At 42.3% G+C, this 10,542-nt stretch overlaps 2 non-coding genes across 2 annotated transcripts; one reads left to right on the top strand and one right to left on the bottom strand.

The window, feature by feature from the left end:
* The first annotated feature begins 5,057 nt into the window (after positions 1-5,057).
* LOC114111792 (U6 spliceosomal RNA) lies at positions 5,058-5,160 on the top strand. Its single transcript, XR_006058449.1, has one exon. It is a non-coding gene; the product is annotated as a U6 spliceosomal RNA (small nuclear RNA).
* Positions 5,161-9,114: 3,954 nt separating this feature from the next.
* Positions 9,115-9,221, bottom strand: LOC114111878 (U6 spliceosomal RNA). The gene has a single exon (XR_003587608.1). It is a non-coding gene; the product is annotated as a U6 spliceosomal RNA (small nuclear RNA).
* Positions 9,222-10,542: the final 1,321 nt, after the last annotated feature.

The raw sequence follows: 10,542 nt of genomic DNA, 5'->3' as shown, positions 1-10,542 counted from the left end.
TTAGTTTCCAACCAGGAATTGAACCTGGACCCTTGGTAGTGAAAGCATGGTTATCTAACCACTGGACTGCCAGGGAATTCCCAAAATTTGTGTTGTTTTAAGCACTCCCCACCAATGATTCAACTGACACTGGGACCCTACTCTTTTATAGGCACTGAGAATACAGTGATGACTAAGCATTCTGCATCTGAGGAGCTGGCAGCAATACAAGCAGTAAAGTGACAGATGTACAGGCTGGATTTAGAAAAGACAGAGGAACCAGAGATCAAACTGTCACCATCTGGTGGATCATAGCAAGGGAATTCCAGAAAAACATCTACTCTGCATCATTGACTATGCTAAAGCCTTTGACTATGTGGATCACAACAAACTGGAAAATTCTTAAAAGATGGGAAAACCAGACCACTTTACCTGTCTCCTGAGAAATCTGTATGCACGTCAAGAAGCAACAGTTACAATTGGACATAGAACAACAGACTGGTTCCCAACTGGGAAAGGAGTATGTCAAGGCTGTATACTGTCACCCTGGTTATTTAACTTATATGCAGAGTACATCATGAGAAACGCTGGACTGGATGAAGCACAAGCTGGAATCAAGATTGCTGGGAGAAATCTCAACAATTTCAGGTATGGAGATGACACCACCCTTATGGCAGAAAGCGAAAAGGAACTAAAGAACTTCTTGATTAAAAAGCTGGCTTAAAACTCAACATTCAAAAAACTAAGATCATGGCATCCAGTCATCACTTATGACAAATAGATGGGGAAAAAGTGGAAACAGTGACAGATTTTCTTTTCTTGGGTTCCAAAATCACTGTGGACGGTGACTGCAGCCATAAAATTAAAACACACTTGCTCCTTGAAAGGAAAGCTATGACAAACCTAGACAGCATATTAAAAAACAGAGACATCACTTTGTCAACAAAGGTTGGTATAGACAAAGCTATGGTTTTTCCAGTAGTCATGTATGGATGTGAGAGTTGGACCATAAAGAAGGCTGAGTGCTGAAGAATTAATGCTTTTGAACTGTGGTGCTGGAGATGGTTCTTGAGAGTCTCTTGGAAATTAGCAAAGAGATCAAACCAGTCAATCCTAAAGGAAATTAACCCTGAATGTTCATTGGAAGGACTGATGCTGAAGCTCAAGCTCTAATAGTTCGGTCACCTGATGTAAAGATCTGACTCACTGGAACAGACCCTGATGCTGAGAAAGATTGAGGGCAGGAGGAGAAGGAAAAGACAGAGGATGATGGTTGGATGGCATCATCAACTCAATGGACATGAATTTGAACAAACTCTGTGAGATAGTGAAAGACAGGGAAGCCTGGCGTGCTGCTGTCCATGGGGTTGCAAAGAATTGGACAGAATTAAGGGACTGAACAACAACAAAGCAATGAACAAAGGGGCTCTGAGAATGATGGCCTGAGACAGTAGGGAAGAGGCTCTGGGCCTCAAGTCCCTCAGTTTGATAATTCACTCTGAGGACTCCGGACTCTGGAGTCATACTCACGGTGATGATTTGTTACAGTGAAAGGACACAAAACACAGTCAGCACAGGGAAAAGGCACATGAGGTGAAGTGGGGAGGGAAACAGGAACAGGCTTCTTAGGCTCCTGTCCTGGTGGAGTCCCATGGGACACACTTAATTCCTCCAGCGATGACCAGTGACAAAGCCAAAATGCTGTCTACAGAGGAATTCACCTGGGGTAAGAGTCTAAGATTTTTCTCAGAGGCCAGTCATGTAGGTACCCTCTGGTTAACAGGCACCAAAATGGTAGATCCCCAGAAGGAAAGCAGGTGTTGGGCATAAACCACAGAATTTATCCAAACTATTTAAGCACAGTCACCTACTTGTCATTTAGAGAGTGCTGGGAACTCTCCCAAAATCTGAGTTCCCAAATGGCAGCTATATTAGTCAGCTCAGGCTGCTGTACGAGTTAACTGCAGACTGGGTGGCATAAACAGTAGAAATTTCTGTTCTCACAGTTCTGAAGGCTAGAAGTCCAAGATCAAGGTGCCACTAGGGTTGGTTTCTGGTAAGGACTCTCTTCCTGGCTTGTAGATAGCTGCCTTCTTGCTAGCCCCTCTCATGGCTTTTTATCTGTGCACACACCAAGAGAGAGAAATTTCGGGGGTCTCTTTTCATCTAAGGACACCACCCTTATGGCCTCATTAGGTGGTGGGACCCCACCCTTCTGGCCTCATTTAACCTTGATTACCTCCTTAAAGGCCCTGTCTCCAAATACATTCACTTTGGGTGAAGGGGTGCAACACAGGAATTTGTGGTGGGGGCACAATTCAGTCTCTTACACTAACCAATGTCCAGGGAGGAAGTGGTCTCCATTTGGTGCTGTGGTCCAGGTTACGATGACTCCTTCACTGTGTGTTGAGTGCCTTCCTGCCAGCCTGGTCACAGCTGACGAAACCAGAAGTAGATGTAAGAGCAGAAGGCATCCCTACAGTTAAAGGACAGGATGTGTCCTTTATTTAGTGGGGAATCATTGCAGGGTTTTAAGTAACACTAACAGCTAACACTGCTGATTGAGAGAAGCTTCATTTCTCACAAGTGGCAGAAACAAGGATTTCAGACATGCAATTCACTATGAAATGGATCAGGGCAAGCTGAGACCCTCTGACTGTATTTACTAGACCTCATGTACATACAATAATTCCATGTATTAAATACATATAAAATGCAGTACCACGTGAATTCATGCATGTGTTTACCAGGAAAAAGAAAAGCTAAACATGGATTGAACTGCTAGGTGTTGTGGATTTTGGAAATCTCATAAATTGTGAGATGACTCAGGATTGTATGAAACTAGGCCATCTAAAACTTTATTAAGTCCCATTTCATACAAGCTGTATGTATACAAATTATATAAATAGAATATGTGCTAAGAGTGTATTCAAAGCTAGATCTGAATTAAGGGCACTGTGCTTATAAAAAGCATAATTCCAGCAATCTAATTTTACTTTTACTGTGTATTAGGACATATTAGAAACTTACACAAAAGTCTAGAGAACAGCAAAATGAACATTCTGTACCACCATCCAGCTCCAACATTAATAAGCTCATGGCCAAGCATCTATATATCCCATCTACTATGTACCCTTCAGATTATTTTGAAGCAAATCTCAGACATTTTTTAATGTACAGTGGGTCAGTATGTGTATCTGAAAGATAAGGAATCTTTAGAAAATCTAACCTCAATACCTTTTTCTCATCTAAATAATAAGAAATGCTAAATAGTTTCAAATATCCATTCAGCCTTCACATTACCCTGATTTTTTTTAATATATATTCAGGATGGCTTCGTATGGATGCTTTATTGTTGTTATTCAGTCATCCAGTCGTGTTCAACTCTTTTCGACCCCGTGGACTACAGCATGCCAGGCCTCCCTGTCCCTCACCATCTCCTGAAGTTTGCTCAAGTTCATGTCCATTGCATCGGTGATGCCATCCAGCCATCTCATCTTCTGACGCCCTCTTCTCCTTCTGCCCTCAATCTTTCCTAGCATCAGGGACTTTTCCAATGAGTCAGCTGTTTGTATCAGATGACCACAGATGTTCGTATCAGGTGGCCAAAATATTGGACCTTCAGCTTCAGCATCAGTCCTTCCAATGAATATTCAGGGTTGATATCCCTTTAGATGGACTGGTTTGATCTCCTTGCCATCCAAGGAACTCTCAGGAGTCTTCTCCAGCATCACAGTTCAAAGGCATCAATTCTTTGGCATTTGGCCTTCCTTAAGGTCCAGCTCTCACAACTGTATGTGACCACTGGGAAGACCAGAGCCTTGACTATATGGACCTTTGTCAGCAGAGTAATGTCTCTGCTTTTCAACACACTGTCTAGGTTTGTCAGTGTGGACAGTTGTGCCCCCATAATTAGGCACATACTGTTGGTTGTCTCTTTCTATGATGTCACCAGTCATTGATGGGCAGTGACTGGACCCATTTATTTACAAGGGGGTGACAAAGTAGAATATTTTGATTGTCTTATTCTTGCATTTATTAGCCCAAATATATTTATAAAAGGATCTCCCCCCCCCAACTCTTTGCTTGTATAAGAAAAACAGGATCAATACTTGATACTTGATTCTTTCCCTGTATTTATCAGTTTCCAACATAAAGAGCTGTTTTCCAAGACTTCCCTGGTGGTTCAGGGATTAAGACTCCATACAATCACAGCAGGGACCACAGGTTCCCCCGTGGAAAAACATACTCACTGGCCACATGATGCAGGGGGGAAAGCAAGACAAAACAAAACAAAACCCAGGTTTATATTTCATGTATTTCAAACCATTGCAACCTTGTTGATGCTCAAATTGTCCCATCGACAAATCACTGGGATTATCTTCAATTTGGCTTCTGAGTCAGTCACTCATGACTTCTGGATTTTCTGTTCCACCAAAGCATTCCTTTCTTTCTGGTATTGTAGAAAGATTGAGGGTAAGAGGAGAAGGGGGCAACAAAGGATGAGATGATTGGATGGCATCATCGACACAATGAACATGAGTTTGAGCAGACTCCAGGAGATAGTGAAGGACGGGGAACCTAGTGTGTCGCTCAACTGAGCAACTGAACAACAGCCTCCTTTTGTTTGCTCACATGGCTTGAGGCTTTGTTACATTGTCCTCTTGGTGGCAATGTTGCTCCAGAAATGCCAAGAAGCCCTTAATTCCTCACCCCCACCCTCACCTACACTGCCTCTTCGCCCGCCTTTCGCGTCTGAAAAAACGCAGCAGAGCCCTTTGGCGATTGGGAAGGAAGCTGCCTGCTGCGGTGTTTGCGGGAAACCCGCTCACTGCGGCAGTACAGCCCATCTTTCTCCTTTGATGAATCTGAAATAAATCTGAAGTCTAAGCTGTAAAGTCTGATGACACATCTTCTAGAATTCCATTTCTACTCGACCTGCTGCTGCTGCTGCTGCTGCTAAATCGCTTCAGTCGTGTCCGACTCTGTGAGACCCCATAGATGGCAGCCCACCAGGCTCCTCTGTCCATGGGATTTTCCAGGCAAGAGTACTGGAGTGGGGTCGCCAGTGCCTTCTCCTCAGCAGCACAGACATATAGTAAAACTGGAACAATACAGAAAAGATTAGCATGTCCTCTGCACAAAGATGGTATGCAAATTTATGAAGCATTTCATGTTTTTTAAAAATAAAAAAAAAGCTAGCTAGCTAATGGGAATGCAATAACATTGCTGTATAACACAGGGAGCTCAACCCTGTGCTCTGTGACAACCTAAAAGGGTGAGATGTGGGGATTGGGAGGGAGGTTCAAGAGGGAGGGGACATCTGTATACTTACAAATGATTCATGTAGTTGTATGGCAGAAACCAACACAACATTGTAAAGCAATTATCTTCCAATTAAATATAAATTTAAAAAATAAAAAGTAATACCTATTAAAATGAAAAAAGTTAATTACAGAAATATTTAGCAAGAAGAGTAAAAAGTTTGCTACCTAAAGTTTCTATTGCCCCAGAATAACCACTGTTGAAGACTTGATATATACTCTTCCAGTGTATTTCCAATGAATATTATAAAATAAAAATAAACTTTTCTCAAAAAAAAGACAAACCATAGACTGGAAGAAAATATTTTCAAATCACAAGTCTGATAAAGGACTTATATCTGAAAAATACAAAGAACTCTTCAAACTCAGTAAGAAGACAGGCCAATTTAAAAATTGGCAAAGGATTTGGGTACACACTTCACCAAAAAAGGCATAGGAATGGCTAAGCAAATGAAAATGTAGATACTCAGCATCATTAAGGAAATGAAATGCAAATTAAAACCACAATAAGATGTCACTACATTCCAAATGGCTATTACCAAAAAGGCAGATAATGCCAAGTGTTGACACAAATGTGGAAAAACTAGAACCCTCATGCATCGCTGATGGGAATTTTAAATGGTACAGTCATTTGGAAAGGAGTTTGACAGGTTTCTTGAAAATTTATTAATAAACTAATCATGTTGTTGTTGTGCTTGGTGACTCTGTCATGTCCGACTCTTTGCAATCCCATGAACAGAGGAGCCTTGTGGGCTACAGTCCATGGGGAGTCTCCAGGCAGCAGTACTGGAGCCGGTTGCCATGCCTGTCTCCAGGGGAACTTCCCAACTCAGGAATCGAACCAGGGTCTCTTGCATTCTAGGCAGATTCTTTACCAGCTGAGCTACCCTCATACAACCCAGCAATTTTGCTCCTCGGAATCTACTCAAGAGAATAAAAATATGTTCATGCAAAGACTTGTATGTTAATATTTTTTACTTTTTTTTTTTTTTTTTACTATTTATTTTGTTGCCTTGAGTCTTAGTTTTATTGCTGCTCAAGGACTCTCTAGTCATGGCAAACAGCCCTGTGGCATGCAGAATCTTCTTGGACCAGGGTTCGAACCTGTGTCCCTGTATTGGCAGGCAGATTCTTTACCACTGGACCACCCAGGAAGTCCATTATTTATAGCAGCATTATTCATAAATATGCTTTTGAACTGTGGTGTTGGAGAGGATTCTTAAGAGTCCCTTGGACTGCAAGGAGATCCAGCCAGTCCATCCTAAAGGAAATCAGTCCTGAATATTCACTGGAATGACTGATGCTGAAGCTGAAACTCCAGTACTTCGGCCATCCGATGCAAAGAACTGACTCTGGAAAAGACCCTGATGCTGGGAAAGATTGAAGGTGGGAGGAGAAGGGGACAACAGAGGATGAGATGTTTGGATGGCATCACTGACTCGATGAACATAAGTTTGAGCAAGCTCTAGGAGTTGGTGATGGACAGGGAAGCCTGGTGTGCTGCAGTCCATGGGGTCGCAGAGTCAGACACAACTGAGCAATTGAACTGAACTGAACTGATTCGTAATAATGAAAATCTAGGAAGTATCCATATGTCCAATACTGGTGAATGGATAAACAAAACATGGTATATCCAAGCAATGGATTACTGTCAGCAATAAAAAGGAACAAAATACTGATACATACTACAACATTCAGTTCAGTCGCTCTGTCATGTCCGACTCTTTGCGACCCCATTAATCGCAGCACACCAGGCCTCCCTGTCCATCACCAACTCCTGGAGTACACTCAAACTCATGTCCATCGAGTCGGTGATGCCATCCAGCCATCTCATCCTTGGTCATCCCCTTCTCCTCCTGCCCCCAATCCCTCCCAGCATCAGAGTCTTTTCCAACGAGTCAACTCTTCACATGAGGTGGCCAAAGTACTGGAGTTTCAGCTTTAGCATCATTCCTTCCAATGAACACCCAGGGCTGATCTCCTTTAGGATGGACTGGTTGGATCTCCTTGCAGTCCATGGGACGCTCAAGAGTCTTCTCCAACACCACAGTTCAAAAGCATCAAGTCTTTGGCACTCAGTCTTCTTCACTGTCCAACTCTCACCTCCATACATGACCACTGGGAAAACCATAGCCTTGACTAGACGGACCTTTGTTGGCAAAGTAATGTCTCTGCTTTTGAATATGCTATCTAAGTTGGTCATAACTTTCCTTCCAAGGAGTAAGTGTCTTTTAATTTCATGGCTGCAGTCACCATCTGCAGTGATTTTGGAGCCCCCCCAAATAAAGTCTGACACTGTTTCCACTGATTCCCCATCTATTTCCCATTGATGGACCTCAAAAATCTTATACAGAGTGAAGGGAGCCAGACAGAAAGGAGTACACGTTGTATGATTCCATTTATGTGAAATGTCCAGAAAAGGTATCCACAGGGACTTGCCTAGGGCTGGGGATCAGGAGTGGAAAGTGACTAGAGGTGGGCTTGAGGGAACTTTTGGATTTGATGAAAAACTTCTGAAACTGGTTCGTGGTGATAGTTGTATGAGTCTGTCAATTTATTTAAAAATCATTGTATACTTACAATGGGTGAATTTTATGATATGTAAATTATACCTTGATGAAGCTATAAAATACATGTACAAACTCAGGAGACAGACGGGCTTTATTATCTTGCCCTGGCAGCCATAGCAACACCAACCACAGTGTGCGCTTGGAAGATAAACCGGATGAGGAACCAGGGCTGAAGGCATGGTGCAGCCACCACAGTTCTCTTGACCCAAACTAGTGACTTCCTCAAGGACCTGCTATTAGCATTGTGAGATGCTCTTCTAGGGTTCTTCACAACAAAATATTTCATTTTCTTGACTTGAAATCAGACTTTTCCAGGCCATGGTTTCTGCGCTCTCTGTTTCCCTCCAAATCATCACCGATAACTAATGAGGTGCTGCTGCTGCTAAGTTGCTTCAGTCGTGTCCGACTCTGTGCGACCACATAGATGACAGCCCACCAGGCTCCCCCGTCCCTGAGATTCTCCAGGCAAGAACACTGGAGTGGGTTGCCATTTCCTTCTCCAATGCATGAAAGTGAAAAGTGAAAGTGAAGTCGCTCAGTCGTGTCCGACTCTTCAGATCCCATGGACTGCAGCCTACCAGGCTCCTCCGCCCATGGGATTTTCCAGGCAAGAGTACTGGAGTGGGGTGCCATTGCCTTCTCCGTAGTGAGGTGCAGCCGCAGCAATTTCTTAAACAAGAAGGGATCACAGGTACTTTGGGGCCTTAATACTATCCAGAAGACCTCTTGTTTACCTTTGGGAAGAAATTCCCATTTCCCTCAAAAGATCTTCCAAAGTTTTACAACTACCCCCCAGCCTTATTTCTTTTATCTTTCTAGCAGATGATCTGGTACTCCAAGATCTGGAAAAGTGGAATTTTCTTTACTTTTCTTCTCTCCTTCCTGCTCAGTCTTTGACATCTTCACCCCCATTCTCGCTTCCTTCTCTGGGTCTCTGGAACTCCAGAGGATGACATGACTAGATTCTGAGATTAGGTCCTTTCTCCTTTTGTTTCTAATGTGAAAATTTTTGCTTTTTTCACAAAAAGATGGTGAGAATAGTTCGAAGTTGAGGCTCTGTCAGATTGCTAAGGTTCTGACTTGGTAAAAAAATTTTTTGTGTGTGTGAACATACCTTGTAAGATTTTATTTAGGCCAAGTTCTTAGTACACAGCAACAATAAATTCCAAATACAATTTCAAAATTAAAGAAGGAGTGTTCCCCCATCTCATCTGGAGGTGGTTTAATGGCACATACAAGAAAAAAACATGGACTGCTTCATGAATTTGCATGTAATTCTTGAGCAGGGGCCATGCTAATCTTCTCTGCATTATTCCAGTTTTAGTATATGTGTTGCCAAAGCGAGCACTAACTTGGTAAATGGAAAGTTGGCCAACCTCTACCCCCTCTCACATGTGTACATACATGGCCATACCTATTTTGGGGGGAGGGGAAGAGGAGATTCATTAGTCCATCAAAAATTTGACTAGAGTCCATGTTATATATTTAAATTATACTTTAAAATGTACATAAAATTTATCATAAATGATAACATTTATTTAAAAAGTCACCAATAGTCTCCATATTGTGTCTAAAAAATGGCAAACTTTGCAGAAGGCTGGATTCTGCTAAAGGAACAATAGGAAAAATAATAGCTGAAAGTTTGGTTTTGTGACATTGCTTAAATGAAATGACAAAAGGCAATCTTGGAGGCGTGAAGTGAAGAAGAAATGGGAGAAGAAGAAGAAATTGAGCTAGGAGGTACCCAGCGCCCTACCACGGTGTCCTGGGGGCGGCAGCAACCTCCCCCCCAGGACTGAGGGGACTTCTAAGAAAGTGGAATTTATATGTTCAATTTATTTTCAGCTATGTAGCCCAGGGTTATCCTTCTCCTGTGTCCTGTGTCCTATTTCCCCATACACAAAAAGGAACAATAATTCTGGATACAGAGGAATCAGAGCCAGGGGCAGCTACCAAGACATTATTTAGGCAGCAGCTGCCAAGAAGTAAATAACATGTAATGTAACAGTAAAAAGAAATGATGATGATGACAGAAAAAACACAATGTAGGAAAACCTGGACTCTTGCCTAAGGGGGCCTTGTTTAATGAACTACATGGGATTTCACCTCAACTGCTTCCATTAAATTTTGTTTTCTGGTGGCCTCGTTCCTTGCTTTCTACCCTTTCTTCACCTTGTTTTCAAAATATATGTGTCTCTGGTCATAATATGTTAAAGGGAAATAACTTTCTACCTGTATCAGTTCACCTCGGTTCTGTCCTGTATCTTGTACCTCTGTGCCCTTTTCTCAATGAGAAATTTCTGGAGAAGAGAGGCCAGGCCTGTTTCATTATCCTTCTGCATTGCCTGGCAAACTGGCATGTGCAAAAAGGTATTTAATAAATATTTTGGAAAGCAACTTCTAATCTCTTCAGAATCATTGAAGAACTGAGAGGTTGAATGAGGTGGCTGATTAAGGCCTGAAATGGATGCTATTTCTACTGTGAAGATATCAAACAAAGGTTCGATGGTGAGTAAAGGAATTAATCAAAAGGATGAATCTTCAGCAAGATCCCAATTCGGTTTCCCCTTGAATTCCAATCAAACACTGAGTTTGGTTATTCATTTTCCCAGAAGGTGGCAGCAGGAATCTCTTCTTAAGCCCAAGCATTGCCAAGAGGCACCTATTAG

The sequence above is a fragment of the Ovis aries genome, chromosome X (genome assembly GCF_016772045.2).
Source record: "Ovis aries strain OAR_USU_Benz2616 breed Rambouillet chromosome X, ARS-UI_Ramb_v3.0, whole genome shotgun sequence".
Taxonomy (NCBI): domain Eukaryota; kingdom Metazoa; phylum Chordata; class Mammalia; order Artiodactyla; family Bovidae; genus Ovis; species Ovis aries.
The sequence above is the reverse complement of the archived record's forward strand: the minus strand, read 5'-3'. Positions and strand labels throughout refer to the sequence as shown.